Below are 23,401 nucleotides of genomic sequence, written 5' to 3' on the forward strand. Positions count from 1 at the left end.
GCTTTAACAATTACTTCATATACAGGCTTAAAGTTCACGATATGCTTTATTTAAAAAAAAGTTCTCCCAACAATCTCAGGAAGATCAGAAAGAACACCCTACCCCCTTTAGTAAAATCCCTGAACACTGAAGTCATTGTCCCCACATTTGTGGGGTCAGTTCTCAAGCCTGTAGTAGTGGTCTCTTATGATTTCAGAAGAGGGACAACATCTAGCATTTGAGTAGTACATACGTTTTCTATGGCTGTTGTAACAAATTAGCACAGATCTGCTGGTTGAAATCTCTTCCTCCTAGCTCTGGAGTCCAGAAGTCTGACATAAAGCACTGCAGGATCACACTCTGAGAGCTCCAGGAGGGATCTGCCTGGCCCCTTCCAGCTTCTGGTGGCTCCAGGCATCTTTGAGTTGTGGCTGCTTATGTTCCTCCCTCTTATCATTGCAAGAGGATCCACTTCTTTAATTCAGGATGATTTTATCTCACAGTCCTAACTTAACTACATCTACATTTACAGGTTTTGGGTGTTAAGAAATGGACATTAACAGGGAAGTGCTCAGGGAAGTTCTTTCAGGTCTTTCTATAAGAGACTTAGTGGTACTAAAAAAAAACACAATGCTAGGCTGTGATAGCTCAGTTGGTTAGAGTGTCATCCTGATAAGCCAAGGTTGTGTGTTTGATCTCAGCTCAGGGCACATACAAGAATCAACCAATGAATGTATAAATAAGTGGAACAACAAATCTCTCTCCCGCCTCCCTCTCCTATTCTCTCTCACTAAAATTAAGAAATAATAATAATAATAATAATAATAAAAACCCACAATCCTACATAGTTTACTTGTAGTGGAGGTAATTCCAGTGTTCTTTACAATGGAGCTATTCCCAAATAAAGGACTCTGACCTAGGCAAATAAATGATTTTGAGCCAGGAAGAAGCTGGTTTTGACTTAATAGAGCAAGAATAGAATAAATAGACTTGTAAACTTCCACTTTCCCTTCTCTCAAATAAAATACTAACTTTTTAAACTACCACTTGGAATTGGCAAAACACTTATTCAACTTGATTAAAGTCATATGTTCTTGTTTTTCCTCTTGACAGGCTTTTTTTAAGATATGTAAACTGGGCAAAAAGAGGAAAATACTGTTGGGAATATGAGTAAAAAGATTTCTAAAAAATTAGAAAGTGAAATACATTTTAATGAAAAAGATTTGTTTATTACTTTGTAATATTGGAACATGCGTTCTCACTTATTTGCCTGCATTTTTTAGATCACAAATCTCTGAGTATCAGAGAACTTAAAATCTCAAAAAAAATTTTCAAAATTTAAAACTCGAAATAGCTCAAGTCCTTGAGGAAAGATGGGGTTGTGCTTGGGGGAATAGAACAATGCCTTTGAGAAAAGACCTGAAGATTTATCTGAATAACTCTTGTTAGACTAAATGTTTATGTTCTCCATAAAGATAATTTGAAATCCTAACTCCCAATGTGATTGTATTAGAAGGTGGGGGCCTTGGGAAGCTGACTTGCATGGGATTAGTAACTTTATGAAAGAGATCCCAGGCAGATCCCTCCCTTCTTCCACCATGTGAGGACACAGGAAGAGGATGGCCATCTATGAATCAGGAAGTGAACCCTCATCCCCAGCACCTTGAACTTAGACTTCCCAAGTTCCAGAAACATAAGAAATAAATGCCTATTGTATATAAGCCACCTAGTCCATGGTAATTTGCTATGCAGCCTAAGGAACTAGGACTTGTGTGGATCTCAAATTAGAATGGTTCCACAGTAGTGAGAACTTGGCAAGATTCTAGAGCATTTTGTTCCTGGTCCTAGGGAAACAGCATTTCCCAAAGTGTGGTTTATGAAACAGCTTCAAAATATCCAGTTCCTTAATTCTAACATATCCCACCCCTTATCTTAATGTCTCTGAGATAAAGCTGCTTGTTATATGGTGTCACATGATATTTGTTAGCCATTAGGTCTCCATTGGGCAAATTTAGCTTTACATGGATAAGGCATTTTTATTTGATGATCAAATTCATGGAGTTATTTGTATCTGTTATACCTTACATAGTTAAATTTAACTTGGCTCCTCAGTTTTTGCTTATAAAAGATTACTCTCAGTGTTGCATTGAAATGAAACATTTTTACGAAGGCCAAAGAGTGACAGTCACAAGAGAATCCAATTTAAGATGGTAGACATTGCCAAGTCTCTTGAAGTGGGTCATACAATGTTGAAAGCTGAAAGAGCTGATGTGATTTGTTTAGGCATTGAACTGTCAAAGGCTTCCCGTGGAATTTCAAGAGAAGCTGTTTAACTTCTAGAGATACCTACTTAAATTAAATGTATAATAGGAAATGCAGATAAAGTTCTCTGAAAGCCTTTCATAATATATGGAATTGTAATATCAATCCTGCAGAAGCTCAAGAAGTCAACGTGATGAGCACAGTTTATGAAAAGCAGTGTGTCAATCTGGTGCTATATTGAAACCTTAGGATGATGCAAGTCTTCCTTTTAGGATGTAGAGCTTTATTACTTTACTAGAGGCCTGATGCACGAAATTCATGCAAGAGTAGGCCTTCCTTCCCCTGGCTGCCGGCACCGGCTTCCCTCTGGCACCTGGACCCGGGCTGGCTTCCCCCCAGCCGCCTGCAGGCACCCGGGACCCAGGCTTCCCTCACGGCCCCGGCTTCGTCCAGAAGGACATCCAGTCTAATTAGCAAATTATGCTTTTATTATATTATAGGTTAAAAGCTCTTCAACATTCTATAGTAAAGAAATCTGATTATCTTTGATGTTACCATTATTTCTAAACATATGAAATTAGAACAATTCACCACCAATGCCACCACACTCACACACTCATACACTCACACACACCAGCTGCTATCATTTGCCAATGAACATACCTTAAGGCAAGTTAGGAATAGATTATCATAATTTACCTGATCCTCACTTTTTAAAATGATAAAGTCCCAGATACAATCAGGAAAAAAAGGCTATGATTCAGAAGACCCTACTCCTACAGTTTTCATTTTTGCTTCCCAACCATGAGCAGGTCCCTTCCCCTCCTCTTAGCTGATATCCCCAGCTCTTCAGAGAATAGGATGTACAAAATAATCTACAGGTCCCTTAATGCCCTACCTTTCAGTGCCTGCAGTGAGATCTATTGTATGGGGAACAATATCAGCTTTGGTTAAACAAAAACTTTTCCCATTTGTAAATCTTTTCATAAAACATAAAACCACAACTTATTCACCCTTCCAATGACACATTGTGAGAGTGCTATGCCAGCCACCACAAGAAGAACTGTGAAATCAACTGTACCTCCTGGTCACATATCACATTCCTTTCACATGATGGCCTTGTGCTTTGCATTGGGTAGAGTCACCTGAGGCCACAGAGGGGCTCTTGAACTCTTGGTGGTGGTGGAGTTGATGGTGGTGGCTCTCCTTCTTTTCCTTCATTGTCGCCATCATCATCATCATCATCATCATCATCATCCTATCTCACTTCCAATCCATCTATATTACTTCCTGTAAGATTTGACTCTGTATTCCCCTGCTTGACACTTTGGATGCTTCCCATAAACCCAGGGATGAAGTCCAATCTTTTTGCATTGTTTATCAAACACTGGGTACACAAAGCCCAAGTCACTGTGGCAAATGTCATACTTTGGAAATGATCCTGTTGACCAAGGAGCGTCTTACACTCCCCAGTACTCCTATGTCATCTAGAGATCTGAATTTCTCTTTACTACTAGCTTCCCTCTTACTCACATGTCCACTGACCACATGTTTCCTGACCTGGAGATGGACTTTCTCTCCCCACCCCACCATCAACTGCAGCTGTCCTTTTCCTCTTGAATCTGTGAATCAAGCTAACTGCCTGACATGCTCTGATTTTATAACCATAGGGACCGTGTGGAAAGCAAAAAAAAAAAAAAAAATGTAACTCCAATTTATTAATTTACTCATGTAAAGGTAATGATAAAAATTGTGATTTTTAAGAGCCCACTATGATCTAGGCACCATGAATGCACCATATAAGTTAACCCTTCCAACTATCCTGGTGGTAGCTATTATTGTCCCCATTTCAAAGATGAAGAGACAGAGGCCCTCAGTGGCTTCATGGCTTGTCCAAAGTCATGTACCTGGTAAGTGTCCAAGTTGGGGTTAGAAAGAACTTCTCTCTGATTCCAAAGCCTGTGTTCTTCCCACTTCATGAAGATATTTCAGAACAGGATATCCAGCACTTGCAGAATCAATAAAGAAACATAATTTATTTAGAAATGCTTTGTTTTCAGCTGCAGTGGAATGGAGTAAAAAGACTCTCTCTGAGCCAACCTTTCTCACAGGTCCCTGAAGTGGAGGACAGCCCATGCCCGGCAATACCACCAACCAGGATACATCTGTGGTCATGGGGCCTTGGGACTCACTGCCCCTGCTTCTGAGGGATATTCTCTGAATAACCCCATCCCCACCCAGGCAGTTCTTTCACTGTCACATTCTAGGAGCTGCAGAGCCATTGCCCTGGGGTTAGACAGAATAGAGTTTGGGTCCTTCCTCTACCACATAACACTCCAGTGAATTGGATGACCACTGAAGTCCTTCATCTGACCAGGAGACAGGGCTCTCAAGGTCAGAGAAGGAGCCACATGAGGGAAATCATGCATGCGCGAGAACCCTAGAAACTGAGAGATCTGAACACATGCAAGGTGGTGTTATTGGACCCTTCAAACCAGTAGTCAGTAAAAACTTAAGACAGGAGGATGTCACGTAGACATGTCATCTCAATTGCAAGCTCTTTGGGATGGGAGACATAGTTTCGTGATTTCCCCGTGTGCTCCCACTGAGCCCCAAGCCCTGTAACAGAAGAGCAATTTCACAGGGACTTATTCCTGGAGACCTGCATGGTAATGACGCAGCCCCAACCCCTAAGCACGAAGGAGGTGCCTCTCGTTGCTCTGGAAGCCCTCACTCTCTGAAATCCTCATCAAGTTTTATTGTTTTCTATCAAGTGCATAATACTGTTAAAGTGAACAGTTATTGTGCTTACTTTGTGCCAAGCAAATTATACTTTACAGATATTATCTAATTTAATCCTATGGCTACCTTATATCTTTTTTTTTTAAATATATTTTATTGATTTTTTACAGAGAGGAAAGGAGAGGGACAGAGAGTTAGAAACATCGATGAGAGAGAAACATCGATCAGCTGCCTCCTGCACACCTCCTACTGGGGTTGTGCCCGCAACCAAGGTACATGCCCTTGACCGGAATCGAACCCGGGACCTTTCAGTCCGCAGGCTGACGCTCTATCCACTGAGCCAAACCGGTTTCGGCTACCTTATATCTTATTATTGTACAATAAGTATCACCAATGTTACATGTGATTAATATAAGAATTAGAAATGGCAATCCTGTTTTTTGGGTTCATCAGGACTCCCCAACAGAGAAGAATCTGAATTGAAGTCTCCAAATCCAGAGCTCCGATACACCTTATGCTAGTGACTTTGCTAAATTTTGACCTTCAGGTCAGAGAATATGGTTTAGCCTTGATTGTCTTCTCCAAGGAACCAGAACCTTGGATGCAGTAGTTGTTAAATTAATATTCACAGATTTTCCATTTACCTCATGAAGTTGTATGAGGTCAAAATGACACTATATATAAGATGCTTAACAAAGAACCTGCTATAAAAAAGCATTCAATAAGTGAGTGGCTGTTATTCCATATTCTTTTTGAATGTCATTGTCCTTATTCCCCTTCTTCCACTGGATCATAATATCTTCAAGCCCAGTGTCAGTACTAACATTTTTTTATTATTTCTGGCCACATAGAAATCTGTAGCCCGCAGAACCTGTGAGTAGACAGGATGGAAGGTCCAGGAGGTCTCCTGGGATGCAACTCCTGGGGTAATCATTGTGGGGATCAGAACCAGTGACCAAGTGGGAACAGTTCCTCAAAGGCTAACAGTTCCTCAAACTCAACAATTTAGACTTAGCCATCAGCATAATGTTCAGTGACATGGATTTTGGAGATAGTGAATTAAAAAGCAAAAGCTGGTACTTTTAATGAATCCATAAGTACGAAATAAGTGCTCTCTATTTACCAAGAACTGGGAAAGAAATATCATACTCATTAGCTTCTCGAACTCATGCAGGTCAATGAATTCCCCAAGCCTCAGTTTCCTCATCTGTAAAATAACATAACATAATCTAGTTCATGGAGATGCCAGCTCTGTAGGAAACGATGCATTGACACTTCTGAGAGCAATGCCCTGTGATTGACAGCAGCTATCAATTTTGGCCTATAAATGTGACCTTTTTATCTCATTGGATCCTCACAACAATCTTGAGTAGTATTTTTATTATCATAATCCCCATTTGGGGGGTGAGGGAATAGAATAGACTCATTCGCTCTCCCCACCTGTTCTATTGGATGACTCTAGGCACCTAATAAGCAAGTGTAGGTTGCAACAGGTATTCATCAGTCCTTCCCAAAGGGGTCTTAGAGATGCTGAACTATGTAAGTTTCTCGGCAACTGCAGAGGAGAATATTGTCCCAGTTGTTTCTAAATCGCCCCTCTAGTGAGTCCTAGAGCACCACACGTGGCCATGTGAATTCGCTAGGACTCTAGGAGCTGCACGGAGATGGCAAATCTGCCAGCCTTGGCCTTGTCCCTAGGAAAGTTCTGCCACCCCTTGCTGCCAACTCATTCGCTTGTCATATTATTCACACATGTGGTATCTTCCCCAAGCAACCGTTGCCTCCCTAACTGGCATGGATACACAGGCATGGGAAGCCCAGAAATTCTGAGCAGCAGTGGCAGAGTCTGGCATGCATTTGGGGCCTGCTGGACTCATCAGTGCATGTCAATTCTGGGCAAACCAAGAATGGCCTCCTAAGGCTGGCATCCTGGAGCCAGTCTATCAGTCACGCCAGGAAAGCCAAGCTCCGTGCAGGACTCTGTGTGGGGAAGGGAGGGATGTGTCTTGGTTTGCTGGGCTGCCGTAACAAAACACTAGGTGGCTTAAGAGACATAAATTTCTTTTATCTGGAAATTGAAGTCCAAGTTCAGGGTGCCAGCATGGTTATTTTCAAGCAAAAGTGCTCCTTCTGACTTGCAGATGATTGCCCTCACATAATGGAGAGAGACTGAGCAAGCTTGTGGTACTTCATCTTACAAGTTACTAATCTCTCCCTCATGATCTCATCTACACCTAATTACCTCCCAAAGGTCCCATCTCCAAATACAATCACATTGTGGGGCAGGGCTTCAACATAAGAATTTGGGGGAGGATACAATTCAGTCCCTAGCAAAGGACAGCATTTGATTGCATTTGGAGTCTGGTCAATTTTGGCTGATGTATTTCAGTAAATCAGTGACAAACTATGAAGTACAGAGAAGAGAATTCATAATAGTAAGGGACTTAAAATCATATTACACAAGAAAAAATAAGACTATAACTCAGCCATAAAGGAACTCATTAGTGTCACAGGAGAAAACAGTTACAAAAGTACAGATTGTTGGGGTACTAACAGAAGGATACGAGGGTCCACATTTGGTGTCTTATTATAATTTTAGGGTACATATTATATGGTTAGAATGTCAATTGCAAATGGTATCATTGGATAATCATTGCAAATGACTGATGTATTCATTTAGTAATTAGCATGTTAAAATTAAACCCTTTTGGTCAACCTTTCTAGTAATAGTCAAATGATTTGAGCAGAACTTTTTATTTAGTCTGCACTTACAGATGAACAGTGATATAATACTACTATTCAATATTGACCTTTCATGACAAATAAATCAAACCCCAAATGAGTCTTTATACCGGGGCGGGGGGCGAGGGGGGCTTACGCATTTGACTGGGGTTAAGAACCACTTTGAGGAGCTGAGTAAAGCAATAAACCCTTTCCTCAGAAAATACATTAATGGACAAATCTTGATATACCGTTTCAGAGAGTTAAGAACCTCTGGCTTTGGTAGTGTCATAGTTGGTTCTCAGTGATTACCTGTTGAATGACTGAATGGATAAATATTGAAACCCATTTTATCTTCGGGTAAGGAAATTTCTTATGCATATCTCGGGGTAAGGAGATTTATATGTGTATATTGGGGTAAGGAGATTTATTCACATATCTTGGGTAAGGATATTTCATATGTATAGTTGGTAACTACTTTTCCCTTCTGAGGCAGAGACTCTTTTTCAGAGATTTCCAGGTATGCCTGTGGCATCAATTGGACTCTGTTGGACTGTGTTGATGTTTGCTTCCAGCTTTAGGTGGGGGTCAAGCCTGCTCTTTCTGTCTCATTCTGCATCCCAAGCTAAAGGGGCAGTGGCCAGAAGCATGTCATACCATGTTGATGACAAATAAATAGCCCAAAGTCATGGAATGGAGTGTACACTTCAGTTACCTTGAGGTCATAGCAAGAGTGTGGATGGTTAATATTATTACAGGGAAAGGAAGAACTGAGACCACTAATTCAATCTGACAAACTCCCTCCCTTCCAATTACTTCAAAGAACTTCACAGAAATAGGTTTTGAATGACAAACTGAAGGGGATGGGGGTAAAAAACTCAGGCTAAGAAAACAAAGATGAAGAACTGGAAATAAATGAATAAACAAAGGAAACAAGAGGGAATGAGAGAAGGAGTCTGAAAGAACAAACTTGTGGGAAATTTTGATAGATATTATTGATGCCTAAGACCAGCCTTTTGTTGTTTGAGAATTCCTTGAAGTTCTGAGACCTGAATGGGAAGCCAGAAATCCTGGATTTAGCTCACTTCTAATATTGTGGGCACTTTAAGTCCTTCCCCTCCCAGTCTTGTTGCTCCATTCGTAAAGATAAAGGATTCAGCTGGGAAAATGAAAGGCCCCTGCAGCTTTCACGGTGCTCATATTCTCATCCATCTGGAACTAGATGGGACTCTCCTGGAATCCCCTCTAAAACCTGGAGAGAAGGAAAGAAGGAGAGATTAATGGGCCATGCATCTGCCAGCATTGCAATGAGGACAGGTTATATATTCCATTATGCTTTGCAAAAGGGAAGACATCCAGTCTAGGAACCCTATGCTGGAATGCCCCCTCCAAGATGGCCCCAGAATCCCTGAGGGTTCAGCATTCTTACCTCTCAAATGCTGAAGGAACGGGGAGGGGGGGGGGGGAGCACGGGGGACAAGCCTATATCTGATGCCAAATACATAAAGGCCATTTCAGTTAGTTAATGGAATCCACAGCTTGAAAAATCCACAGCTTGAAAAGAAAAAAACATAATTTTGCAAGAAGCATTTCTGGGGAGTCAGCGCCTCTGTTTCCATTCATAGGAGATGATCTCAGGTCAGCAGAGTATGGAACGGATGGCCGTGGCTAAGGCCTCCAGTAGCCAAGGAGGGCTCTAGGGAAAAGCTTTCAAAGAGTCCGCAGTTATTACTCACTGAGTCTGCCAGTGAAATGTTTGACTAAAATGGAGCAGGATTCCCAGGTCTAGTGAAGCACTGGGAAGGGTGCAAATGCCACATTAATGGCCACTGACTATGGACACTTCTACAAGGTGCCCTTAGGAGGCCTGGTTTGGCTGAGGGGCTGTGCTAGGGAGAACCATTCTGCCTAACTTCTCTGAAGAGTTAGGGAGGCTGGAAAGTCGAACAACATTCTTACCAACACCCAGCACCAGGTACCAGGGAAGACACCTGGGTTCTGGCTCTGAATCAGCCCCCAATCCCTCGACTCCTGGGTGATGTTGTGAGAACACTAAGGTCTCTCTCTGGGCTTTAGTTTTCTCACTGTTGAAATAAGGATGCTGGGTTATCACTGATGCTTTGAGAATGTAGAGAAGTGGTCTTTGCTTTAAGCAGCTAATATGTAGCTGGAAATTTACTGTAGGCTGCTTTGTGTGTGTAGCAACTTTATCATAGAGAAAACTAAAGCTCTGAGATGGGCATCTGCTAGGGCCAGTTCAGTTGGGTAAATATGGCTAGACATATGGCTACATCAGAGGAAGAGGAATTAATAAAGCTCAGTTCCTCCTCTTGGGGAGCTTCCAGTTGGTGGGAGGACAGACCTGTACAAAAATAACCATGATGCAAGGTGGCGGAAACAACAGAGGACCTAACCCAGCTGATTGGGAGAGAGATAAATAAGGCAGAGGCAGTAGGTACTCCTCCAGTAAGTGGCAGGAGGGAGACTGCCTATAGGAAAAGAATTCCTGAATTGTCTTGTAGGATGATTAGGGGTTGTCTTTAAAAATAAAGTGAGTGGGCCTCGCCGGTGTGGCTCAGTGGTTGAGTGTTGACCTATGAGCCAGAAGATCAAGGTTGGATTCCTGGTCAGGGCATATGCCCAGGTTGTAGGCTCAGTCCCCAGTAAGCAGCATGCAGGAGACAGCTGATCAATGATTCTCTCTCATCACTGATGTTTCCATCTCTCCCCCTCCCTTCCTCTCTGAAATCAATAAAAATATTTTTAAAAAAATGAAGGTAGTGGGAGTGGCTGAAGGAAAGGATAAGGGAGGGTTTTCCAAGACAGAAGGCAAAGAATAAGGCATGGACATATGAAAGAAATACTATAGCATGAGATGGAACTGAAAAGCATTGGATTAACTCAATGTCGTTCAAGTGTAAAATAGGACATGAAACAGTGGATAATCTGGGCTCCAGCAAATTCTTCTGAAAGCAAATCCATTCTTCATCCATGAAACCAATCTTCCTTTTATTTCGTTTTGTTTGAAAATACTTATAAAATATCAATGTGCAAAATGTTGTAAAAATAAGATAATTACCACGCATAAACATACAATTCAGTTTAAGAAATTCAAACGTGGTCAACATGCTTGCATAGCCTTGCATTTCCCAGCCAGAGCATACCCATGGAGGGCAGATTCATCTCAAGGTTGGCATCACAGTAACAACTCTTGGGAGTGGGTCTAAAATTGGAATTTTAATTTATTAATTTATATTGCAAAATCTAACTGTCACATGAACTGGAATATGACTGTTCCTGAAGTCAGTACATTCCTTCCCTGTACCAAGCTGCAGGGTACACCACACTTAGTCAAAAGCCAATTTGTAAGTTAACAGTGAGAATTTCCAGTCAGTCTGACCAGTTTATTCTTTCTCAGTGGCTAGTTCCTCATGAGATGTCAAATTATAGACAGATGTTTTCTTGGTAAATCTGCAGTCAGATGAATCAAAAGTTAATGGAACAAACTTAAGGTAGCCTGATTCATAGGTCCCCCTTCCCTTTGCCTGCCTGCCTGTCTTTTTTTTTTCTTCCTAGGGTAGCAAGATACAGTACAGGATACCCAGTTAAATTTAAATTTCAGGTGATAAACATAAAATAAATTGTTCATGTGTGTCCCAAATATTGCATGAGACATACTTATATTAAAAATAATTAATTGCTTATCTAAAATTTAAATGGAACTGGGCATTTTATATTTTTATTTGCTAAGCCTGAAAATCCTGTAGCTCCTCCTTTTTTTGACAGATATTTATTGAAAATCAACCATGTATTAGTGAATCAGCCATTTTTCACATTTTCTTGCTACACAGCACCTTTTCAATTCCCATATTATGTTTCCAGAGATAGCTAGCTTTCTGAGTCCTGTCTGACAAAGGTAGCGTGGAAAGAATTCAACTCCCCAGGTCCCTCTGAGGCTGAGTCACAAGCAGGTCACCTACTCTACCAATGAGGTTCACCCTTGCTGAACTTTGATGGGGAAGTTAACAGCTATGGAAGGAAGTCCCACTCAGAATCCCTTTTGTTGGCAAGGGTGGTATCAAAGGCATCCAGCTTTTGATGGTCGGAATATTGTAATGGTCAAGTGTGGAAGTTCCCTCTATAGACCATCATCACTAGGGCAGCAGTAAAGACAGACGCATCCTCATCATTTCAGTTCTGCAGCATCATTTGGGGCATGATTTTCTGGATGTTCAGGCCTCAGCATGATTCTCCAGCAGTTACTTTCAACAGTATTAGGAATGGTGACCCCTTATTCTTTCAACAACTAGTTTTTGCTTAAGCATCCAGAGTTGGCTTTTGTTTACCTACATATAAGAATGCTGTTTGTGCTAAGAGTTGTCTAACTAATGAATATCCACAGGTCCTGACCACATCACACTTAGAGACTCATGGAGGAGGCAGACATTAATGACATAAATATGGTTTTATAAATAGTGCTAATTTATATTTATCTCTATGAAGAAAAACCACGTGTATAAGAAATGATAATAGGGGAGATCTAACATCAGTTTCAGGGATTCTATAGCTGCCTCCAGGTGGATGGAGCAGAATGAATATTTCTCCTGAGGATAGTGAGAAGTCATTGACAGGTATTAGATAAGGGTATGCCTGATCTTTTTGTTGTTGTTGTTCATTCATTGTATATAATAGATTTGTATTGGGGTCAAAAGTGGGAGTAGACAATTTCTCTTCCAACTTCCATCCCCCACCTACCACCTTGAGGGTGGTCTGTACTTAGTGATTCATATCCAAAAAGTAGAGTGTGGAAAAGGAAACATGGTCATTTTACAGAGAAGAAACCAGGCAAACATATCCTTTGCCAAATGGTCAAAGTTAATGTCACTAGCTGCTCTAAATGAAATAATTGTGTCTCTTCCACCCCCGCAAAACAAATCATATGTTGAAACCTAATTCTCAGTGTGGTGGTATCTGGAGGTGTGAGGCCCTTGGGAGGTAATCAGGTCATAAGGGTGGAGTCCTCATGAATAGGATTAGTGCCCTTATGAAAGTCACTCCAGAGAGCTCCCTTCTGAGTGAGGAGACAGCTGTCTAGGAACCAAAAAGTGGGCCCTAATCATGGGCTGAATTTTTGGTACCTTCATCTTGGACCCCCAGCCTCCAGACTATGAACAGTAGGGTTCTGTTGTTTGTAAGCCACCCAGTCTATTATATTTTGTTATAGAAGCCCAAGAAGACTGAGACATCTGCAATAGGCCATACTGGCAATAAGTAACTCATGATATAATAGGATAGGATAGGATAGGATAGGATAGGATAGGATAGGATAGGATAGGATAGGATAGGATAGGACAGGACAAAGAGAGAACTTCACCTCTCTGGAATTTCGCCCCCCTCCCCCAAATCCATAACCTTAGTCTAATCATGAGACAAATATCAGACAAACTCAGTTTGAGGAACATTCTAGAAAGTACTTCACCTCTGATATTTCTCAAAACTGTCAAGGCACAAAAAATAAGAAAAAACTTAGGCACTACCACAGATCAGAGGGGACTAAGGAGACAAGATGACTAAATGTAATTGAGTATCCTGGATTGGTTTATGGAACAACAACAAAAAAAGACTTTAGTGTAATAATTCATCAAATTTTAACAAAGTCCAAAGTTTAGTTAATAGTAATGTACCAATATCGGTTTCTTAGTTTTGATGAATGTGCCATAGTAATAGAAGACATCATCATTAGGGGAAACTAGTTCAGGAGCTCTCACTTTACAACTGTTCGATGATTCTAACTTTATAATAAAAAGTTTATTTTTTAAAAGCAGAACCAGGGAACTCTGTTAACTGACTATTGCAGACAGTCATTTAGGGAATATAGTGGGCTCTAGTGAGGGCATTGAAATAAACAGAGAGAGAGCTTATGCTGGAGGTAGAATTGACAGTTCCCATATGCCCTTCAGACATTATGGGGAAGGCTTTCTAATGACAGGACAGCAAGGCCCATAAACAAAGCCTCACACTGGTAAGTGTCTAAGTGCCCCAGCTACACACACCAGATGTGTGCATTTCCTAAGTCCTGATAGATTTCCAATTCTCTAATTCCATGAAGAATAAAATCTATTTTTTCCAAGTCCCAGAAGCTCTCCCTCTAAGCTTCTTGTTTAGCTGATATATAAATGTTTGGGTTTTCATTTGCATCAAGTAAATTGTTCCCAATAGTGAGCTGGCGATTCAGCCTGGGTGGGAAACTCCCTCCTGTCCCGAGGCCATGTGCTTGCTAATTTGTCATGCTGTGCATATGGCCTTAGGAATTCTTTTATTTATTCTGTAGTTAACTACAGTAGTTTCATGTTCAATTGTTAAAAGGCTGGGTGGAACTGAAGAATTTGTCTTGTTTCTCAATGCAATATAGTTTTGATGGGTAACTGTAGAAGGACACCAAAGACCCATAGACCACTGCATGCTTGGGCAGAGGTAGGGGGTGGTGAAAAGGGGTGAAGACATATACTTAGCAAGTTTTCCTAAAGCCCAAGGTTACTTCTTTCAAGGAGTTTGCAGGTCATCATAGTGTTTTAGCCATAAAATCCAGCATGGTTTTTAGATGATGATGATGATGATGATGATGATGATGATGATAATCCTATCTAATAAAAGAGTAATATGCAAATTAACCATCACTCCGCTACACCCACAGGCCACGCCCATCAGCCAATCAGGAGCGAGTATGCAAATTAACCCAACCAAGATGGCTACAGCCACAGAGAGCAGGAGGGAGGCTTGGGTTTCCCTGGCAATGGAGGAAGCCAAGCTTTCTGCCTGCCCTTGCCAGCCTAGGCCTCCACTCAAGGCTACAAAGTTTCAATGATAGAAGATACGTAAACCCAAACAGAAATGGCAGCAGCCATGGAGCTGGAAAGAGCAGGAGGCTAGGGTTGCCCCTGGCGATGGAGGAAGCCAAGCTTTCCGCACACCCTGGCCGGCCCAGGCCTCCGCTTAAGGCTATAAAGTTTCAATTATAGAAGATACATAAATCCCAAAAGAAATGGCTGCCACCACGGAGCAAGCAGAAGGCTTGGCTCAGCTCTGGGCTACGACGTTTCAATTATAGAAGATAGATAATCCCCAGATACCAGGGCCTCCGCTTGGGTCACCAGGGGGCATGGCCAGCCTGCAAACCACCACAGGCCCCTCACCCAGGCCGCCCCAAGCCCCAAGGGAACCCCCACCCTTATCCGGGACACCCTTCAGGGCAAACCAGCTGGCCCCCACCCATGCACCAGGCCTCTATCCTATCTAATAAAAGAGTAATATGCAAATTGACCATCACTCCAACACAGAAGATTGCTGCCTCCATGTGGTCAAGGATCCTGCCCCCATGTTGACACAAGATGGCCACCACAAGATGGCCAGCAAGGGAGGGCAGTTGGGAGGGACCAGGCCTGCAAGGGAGGGCAGTTGTGGGTGATCAGGCCAGCAGGGGAGGGCAGTTAGGAGGGACCAGGCCTTCAAGGGAGGGCAGTTGGGGGCGATCAAGCCTGCAGGGGAGGGGAGTTAGGGGTGACCAAGCCGGCAAAGGAGGGAAGTTGGGGGCGACCAGGCCTGCAGGGAAAGGCAGTTGGGAGGGACCCAGGCCTGCAGGGGAGAGCAGTTAGGGGTGACCAGGCCTGCAGGGGAGGGCAGTTAGGGGAAAACAGGCTGGCAGGGGAGCAGTTAAGCATCAATCAGGCTGGCAGGGGAGTGGTTATGGGGTGATCAGGCTGGCAGGCAGAAGCGGTTAGGGGCAATTAGGAAGGCAGGCAGGCAAGCAGGTGGGAACCAACAGTCCTGGATTGTTAGAGGGATGTCTGACTGTCCGTTTTAACAGGCAGGTAGGCAAGCAGTTGGGAGTCAGGAATCCTGGATTGTGAGAGGAATGTCCGACTGCCCATTTAGGCCTGATCCTACCTGGATCGGGCAATTGGACATCCCTTGAGGGGTCCCAGATTGGAGAGGGTGCAGGTTGGGCTGACAACCCCCCCCCATGCATGAATTTCATGCACCAGGCCTCTAGTAATAATAATAATAATGGTCTGGATGGCCAGGAACATGGAGATATTTGGAATTATAATCCAATAACAAAAGATAGTGTAGGGTACCTAGGTTTTGGCCTTTTTTCCCCTTCCTTATCTTTATTCTATAAGGTTTGGGTGAGGCTGATTCCAGCCGTTAGTAATTGAGAGCATTCCATGCTCCTGTCCACAGTGTGATGCAGTGTGTCCTAGGATGGGCTAAGGAGGGTCATACCTAGAAATTTTGCTGAAGATATTGAAAGAGACATTCTTTCCACTGAGGTTGTCAGTTGTCAGAGCACCCATTCATTATCAGAAGGACATGGTGGGGGGATAGTTAAACAAATGCTGAGTTTGAGGTTGGATGAAGGAGCCTTGATGATGAAACAATTAGCAGGTTGTAGCCTGACACCTCTGGGTTCTCACATGATCTGGTTAAAGTCTGTCGCATGATAAAACCAACAGATCTGAAAGCAGAGTGAGACAGGAAGACAACTTGAGCTCTGATAACCCTGGATCCAGCCTTGCCTGAAGCCAAATATGCACCCTTGAATGTCTTTTTTAGTTGTATGATTTAATGAGTTTCATTTTATTGACTTTTAAGCTTTATATCAACTCAAAGAGACGTAACATCTTCCGAATGCCTGTGAAAGGAATTTCACACTTTGACATATTGATTACTTTTAGCTGAAAAAAAATAAAAGAAAACAAGCAAGAAATAGCAGATACAGGAAAAACTCTCTGTCCTTCCTATATTTGCCTAAAAGCAGGACATCACTGTGTAAATGTGCCCTCTCTCCTGTCTACCAGGAAGGACAGAAGTTAATCACCAAAGAAAACTCTAGACTCTCATCACCCAGGGGTGGCACCAGTGGAATCTACATAGCAAACCTTGCTTAACCTAGCACTTCTCTACCATTAGCTTCGCCCTATGTTGGCCTTACTACAATTTGTCAACATTAGAAAATCAAAGTCCTGTTCCTTTGTCTTATCATACCTCTACAACTTTATTGTTTTTGCTAAAATGGTTTATAAGCCCAAAATTTTATCACCACTCTTAGTTACTCATCACTCAGTACTCCTGTTCGTATGCACAATGTATGTGTTGATAAGCTGTTCATTTTTCTCCTATTAATCTGTCTTTTGTCAGTATAATTTACAGAGCCTTAGCCAATGAACCTAAAATGAGTAGAGATAAAAGGGAACCTTTTCTCCCTTATACCCACTAAGCAATCCACACTAACCCTGCTAGGTGCTCATGTATGATTTCCCCTTTAATCCTCATAAAAACATTGTGATGTATCTCATTCACAGATCAGGAAAATGAAAAATAGAAAATTTAAAAATCTACCCAAGTTTGCAAGAGGGTTAAGCAACAGAGCTGGGATTATATCTGAAGTCAGCCCTGCAAGCTGCAACCTTCCCCTGCTGACTTTTTCTATAAGTACCAAAACTGTTTTCAGTCTTTGGAGTGCTTTTGGTGGAACTAAACAGATATCCAGTTCTCCAGTTCTGTGGGTTACAAACCTCTGTAGAGTCTCCCAAATCTTTTTTCCATCTGCATGGCTAACACCAAACCTAAGACAAGACAGCAGCCTGCTAACCAAGGTCACTGCTCCTGGTTTATCCGCCCCCTTTTTTTCTACCCTGCATCCAGGATTCACTCTAATGCCATTTTAATCATAAATTTGTGTAGTATTGTTTTATTTATTTATTTTGTTCTGCTGTGAGGTCTTTGAGGACAAGGATTTGGTTTAGTTTTCTCTGTGCTGGATTCCCAGTGCCTAAAAATGTTTGATGCCACTCGCCCAGTGTTCTCAGTTTCTTTTTCTATTTCTAAATACCTTTTGTCGGCTAAATGTTCTCAAATTTATGTGTCCAGACCTCACCTCTCCTACATCTTCCCCAGGGGACTTGGCTCATGGAAACCCATCCTTCCAGGTGCACAAGCCAAACATATGACATCATTCTCTGGACTCCCCACCTGTTCTTATACACCACTTCCAGTCAATCAGAAAATCTTATGGGTCTCATTAGAACTTCTGACCAAACTCACTGCTCTTGTTACATCCAAGTCATCACCTGTTCCTCTTCCTGGTTTACTATATTGGGCTCCTAACTGGTTTCCCTGCTCTGTCCTTGCCCCATCTCAACTCCTTTTAAACCTGAACGCTTCATGTCTCTGCTCAGAACAATCAAGTGGCTTCTCTTCTGGCTCAGAGTAAAAAGTCAAAGCCCACACCATAGACCACAAAGTCTGTCATCCCCAAATCCCCCTCCCCTCAGGCCCCTGGGCTTCCTCAGTGTTCTTCAAACACACCAGTTCTCCTGCATGCAGAACTTTACCCTGTCTTTTCCCTGTGTCTAGAATGTTCTTCTCTTTGACAGCCACATGACTTATCTTCTTGCCTTCATTTTTCGGCCCAAATGGCATTTTCTCAGTGAGGCTCTTCCTGCGCACTGCATCTAAAAATCCCACCTGCTCCGTTAGGCCAGCATGCTTTGTCTGTCTGTTGATCTGTTTTGTTTCCTCTACTTTATCTCCAATGCCTGTATGTGCTCAAAAAAACATTTGTTCCATAAAAAGTACTGGATGGTACATATTTAATGAGTGAATGCACAAATAAATAAAGGTCACCTAATCATTGATGACCCTATAATAAAGTTCAAATTTACTAGAGGACAAGACTTCCCAGAATTTCAACCTTGACTCTTTGCAGCTTCATCTCTCAGTTGCCTCCACACCACAACCTGCCTGCACTCAGATACCTGTGCCCCAGCCACACTTCAGTATCTCCTTAAAGTGCATACAAAACTTTCTGTCTCTGCAGCCCATTGAGATGTCTTCCTTGGCCTATCACATCGCCCCTGGTGGAAAAGGTGACTGACCTTCATAGGGCTCCTCCAGCACCTCATTCTCCTCCTTTTAGCACTGGCCATGCTGCATTACTCTGCAATAATGTTCTGCTTCTGAGAGGTCTGCAATAAGAAGCGGACATCCCTGGGGGCAAAGGACATGTTTTTCTGGCCACTGTATCTCCAAATCCAGCACAGTAGTCACAACTGTCTGACTACTTGCTACCAGTACTTCTTTTCTGTGCAAAGAACTGCTTCCTTTCCCTCTAACCTGGAAGGACCCCACCTTGGTCCGATTGCAAGCCTGTGGTTAATCTAATCCTCATTTTGTTCATAGATGAGAGTGGTAACAATAAAAAAATGAACATTTCTATCCTTTTAAGCAAAGCACAACTACCAAAGTTTAAGTAACTTTAATGTAAAATTTTAAATGTAATATGTATGATTCTGTTTTACTTGAAAACTGAGTTGATTAGTCATTACCCACATTAAAGTCACTTTTATTGAATCTATACATAACAGTCATATGAATAATTATAATTTCATTTAGAAGGATTAAAACACTAAAATATAACAAAAATGTCAAGTTGGCTAAGCACCATTAACAGATGTCTTGAAAGATGCAAATGATATTAACTGGCTTAGTCAGATTAAGTCTTGAGAAGTGATTAACTTTTCCTCCCACAAAGGATTCCCCTCACCCCTGCTAGGCCTCTCCTCTCAAAGCCTTTGATCTGTGCTCTTCCTTGAAGGTTTAGGACATTGGAGACACCAGCTCAGATCACATGGAAGAGGCAACACAGTTGAGAGCTGGGCACCCAGGGATGACAGTGCTCCAGAGACATGCTGGGGGAGGAAATGCTTTCTCTGGTGGGACCACTCTGTTGGCCACTGGGTGTTGCATCAATTAAAGAGGGGGTGGCAGAGGATGTCAAGAAAGCAGAGTCAGCACTCAATTTCTTCTCTGGAAACCCTGTTAGTTGGTCCATCAATTACCTCCTTTTCCCATTCAGATCCTTGGCTTTGTCACAGACAATTCCATGATGGGATGGGAGGGAGTGGTGCACAACAGTGATCACATAGGTTTATGGGAAAGAAGATTCTGAGTGGATTTGTTCATTTGCCCCTGCCTCTCCAAGGCTTGGGTTCACCCATGTCAGTCTAAGAGACTTGTGCCTATGGCTGGCCCATCATATGTGTTTAAAATGTTCTCCCAGTTGACGTTTCCAATTGTTGTTTTCAAATTGCTGATGGGTTGAAATATCTCTTTGGGTTGTCTGCAATTTGTCCTCAGAAATGCATGAAAATTGTTCAGTCATTTTCATAATTGATGCAAAGACAAGGCCTGGTCTGCAAGAACAGTGCTCTAGTCATAGTTTTGATTTTTCCAAGCTGGTGCTTTGTTGTTTTAATGAAATTGTCATGAGATCAGGATCCAGTAAACTTGTTTTCTCAAAGACATTTTAGCTTTGGGAATTGTTTACCCTATATTATATGTTCAGGAATATAAAATCAAATTATTGTTTTAAAGCTATAGAAAATTGGGCATAAAAAAAGAATTCAGTTACTTGTGGTTATTAGATGCTGACAAACATTTTCCCAGTTCCCTTCATCCTATAGGAAACAAACTTCTGAAACCAAGAGTAAACCAAAAGTCCCCAAGCTCTCCATTATGGGGGCAGCTTTCTTTTTTATATCCAAAGGACATAATCCAAGCACCAATATTGAAAGTACACTGGAAGGCTTGCCGATTTCCCAAGTATTTCTAAGAACCTCTAAGAAGTGACTCCATGTTCCATACAGATAGCTGGGTTGGACCATCTCTCATTCTAGGCCAGTGTCCTCAACTTCTCCTCCATCACCTGTGGACATTTGCCAGCATTTCTCTTAGCTGCTGTAGCTCTCTCTGTACTCCCACCTACGGAAAGAGTCATTATTTCACTTTGTTTCCTTAAGCACAGCTGAAACAGTGCACTCAACTGTACAGACTTTACTAAGGTTTGAGCTTGATGAGAGGAATGACAGTGTGGGAAAAGGAAACCCAGACCTGGATACCGAACGTCTCTCTCCTTGAGTGCTCAGCATTTCTCTTTATAAGACATCCCTTAGTGTCATCTTTCTCCCTAGCAGATGCTTTAGTTCCTATTTTGGGATGTTGTCAAAAACAGTCCCTTTTCTCAAGTCATCTCTCTATGACTGTAGGGCCTCAGCCTTCAGTCTCTGAACCTTGCCGGAAGAATGAAAGAATTAAAATCAATCGACATCATCATAATCACCAAGAGATGTGCTCATCTTACCATGACCATTATTTGTTTGAGAACCTTACAGTCCAGGCTGAGCACAAAACTTTCCTAGTACTACATTGGTCTAAACTTTCCCTAGAATAAGAAATGAAAACTTGCAAAGCTAAGCCCACAAAGGCTGACCCAGGAGCCTCCTCCAAGAGACAGATTTCATTCTTTTTCACAGAATGCAGAAAGCACCCACCAACATTTCTGAACTAGCTTAATGGAGGTTGGGGGAAGAGTGGCATCCTGTATCCAATGCTAGCATTTTGAGGGCATTCTGATCTTATGAAAAAGCAAACTGATACAGCGGAGTGTTTAGGTTCTGAGGATATAGCGGTTGACAAGACAGACTCAGGTTTCAGTCTAATAAGACCTCTAGACAAGAAACCAAGCTGCTGTGAGGAGCCATAATAAGCACCACCACAGGGCATCCCATGGGGCTGTGGGGTCTCGGGGGAGCTGCGCTATTTTCTTATAAAGTGCCAAATGCACTAGAAGGCTGTGGCGGTTAAATTTCACTTAAACCCCTTGAGTCTTGACACTTGAAAATCCAAGAATTCCCTTACAAAAATAAACAACCACACCACCAGAAAACCACATACTCTACCTCTGAAAGGTTCCATGGCATCTTGGTTACCAAATAGTTCTTGTGAAACATTTTTTCTTGGGAGTTAAGGAAACTTGAGATAATATTTATTTTGCATTCTATTGATCAGTATGCTATTAGAAATAAAGAAAAGGAAATGCTTGAAAATAAAGAATGGCTGGGCCCTAAAATGATGAAATTGTTGTAATACAATTTAATATGCTGTGTAGAATGCACAGTTAATTCTGCGTTTTCTAGAAAGCAAAAGTTCTAAAAATATTTTTATTATAGTTTTGTTGTTTTTTAATATCAAAATTATTATGTATTTTTTGTAGTATAGAAGAATAGCTATGAGCATAAGTTTGTAGGAGAAAGTCTATTTAAATCACAACTCAATACCCAAAACAAACAATCCATTTAAAAAAAAAATGGTCAGAGGACCTGAATAGACTCTTCTCCAAATGAGACATACAGATGGCCAATAGACTTATGAAAAGATGCTCAATATCACTAATCACCAATAACTGTAAATTAAAACTCCTTTCACTATATGAGCTGGTGGTAAAGAAAATTTTGGGGGAAAGTGTTTTATGATAGTTGCACCATAATAGACTTACAGAGATGAGATGAAAAAGAGGCTTTTATTTTTTGGCATAGACTTCAAACTCAGCAGACTATCTAGAAGAGGAAAGAAGCACAGGTATAAAGTATGCTGGAGCCCTAGCTGTTTTTGCTCAATGGATAGAGCGTCAGCCTGTGGAATGAGGGGTCCCAGGTTCGATTCTGGCCAAGGGCACATGCCCGGGTTGTGGGCTCGATCCCCAGTAGGGGGCGTGCAGGAGGCAGCCAATCAATGATTCTCTTTCATCATTGATGTTTCTCTCTCTCTCTCCCTCTCCTTTCCTCTCTAAAATCAATTATATATATATATATTTTTAAAAAAAAGTATGCTGGAGAGACAATATACACGGGTCTTCCAGGTCATGGTCGTCCATAGCTCCACGTTGCGCACACACTACAGGCAAGCCAGTCAGGCACTGAGAGGGAACTCATCTGTACCCTCTCATCAAAAGAGGCCTTTCTAATGAGTGATCACTAGGGCTTTCCCCCTCTTTGAAGTGTCAGAACATTTTGCAGTAAACGACTGTTGGTGAAATGTACTCTAAAATAGTCTGTGCACATCTCCGAGGATCCTAAACTTACTTAGGTTTTGTTGGTTCAGCAAGTCAATGCTGCATTGTGGGGGAGATAAATTTCTTTGTCTGCTCTACTTTTATTTTTTCCTCCTCTATTCTCAAGCTGTCAAGTCTTCTATTGACATTTTCTCTGTTCTTGACAACTCTTCTTCCTTTTTCAAGTCGCTTATATTTAATCTGCTAAGGGATGGGGTGGGGGGTGGCGAGGGATAGCAAATAGCCAAGCTCACTAAATAAAGTGTGTTTAATAAGATTTCATGAGTCTCAGCAGGAGAGCCAGAGGGTTTGTGCCTTTATTCATTAAATTCCGTCTACAAATATCCCTTGGGCTTCCCTTGAGCAATGCCTTGCAATAATCCATGGGATATGATTTTCTCTAGCAGTAAAGCACATTGCTTGGGGGCTGTAACTTTTGAAACATATATTTCCATTTTTCAAGCTCTTTTCAAATATGTGAGTTTATGGCTAAATTGTGAATGGTCAATACTATTCACTTCTGAAGATTAATTACTGAACCACCCTGCCATATAGTGTGGATTTCCATGTCTCCCAAAGCATCAACACACATAATCTTTTGTTTTGATCCTGCATTTGAGGTAAGCAAGGTTAGGTGTTCATCCAATTCTTAGAAATAGGGAAAGGAGACTCATAAACTGTTACTCATTTCAAAGCCTTTAAAATATCTGACCGAAATTGACTCCCCACTTAGACAAAAGACCACAT

The sequence above is a fragment of the Plecotus auritus genome (assembly GCF_963455305.1).
Source record: "Plecotus auritus genome assembly, chromosome: 5".
Classification (NCBI taxonomy): Eukaryota; Metazoa; Chordata; class Mammalia; order Chiroptera; family Vespertilionidae; genus Plecotus; species Plecotus auritus.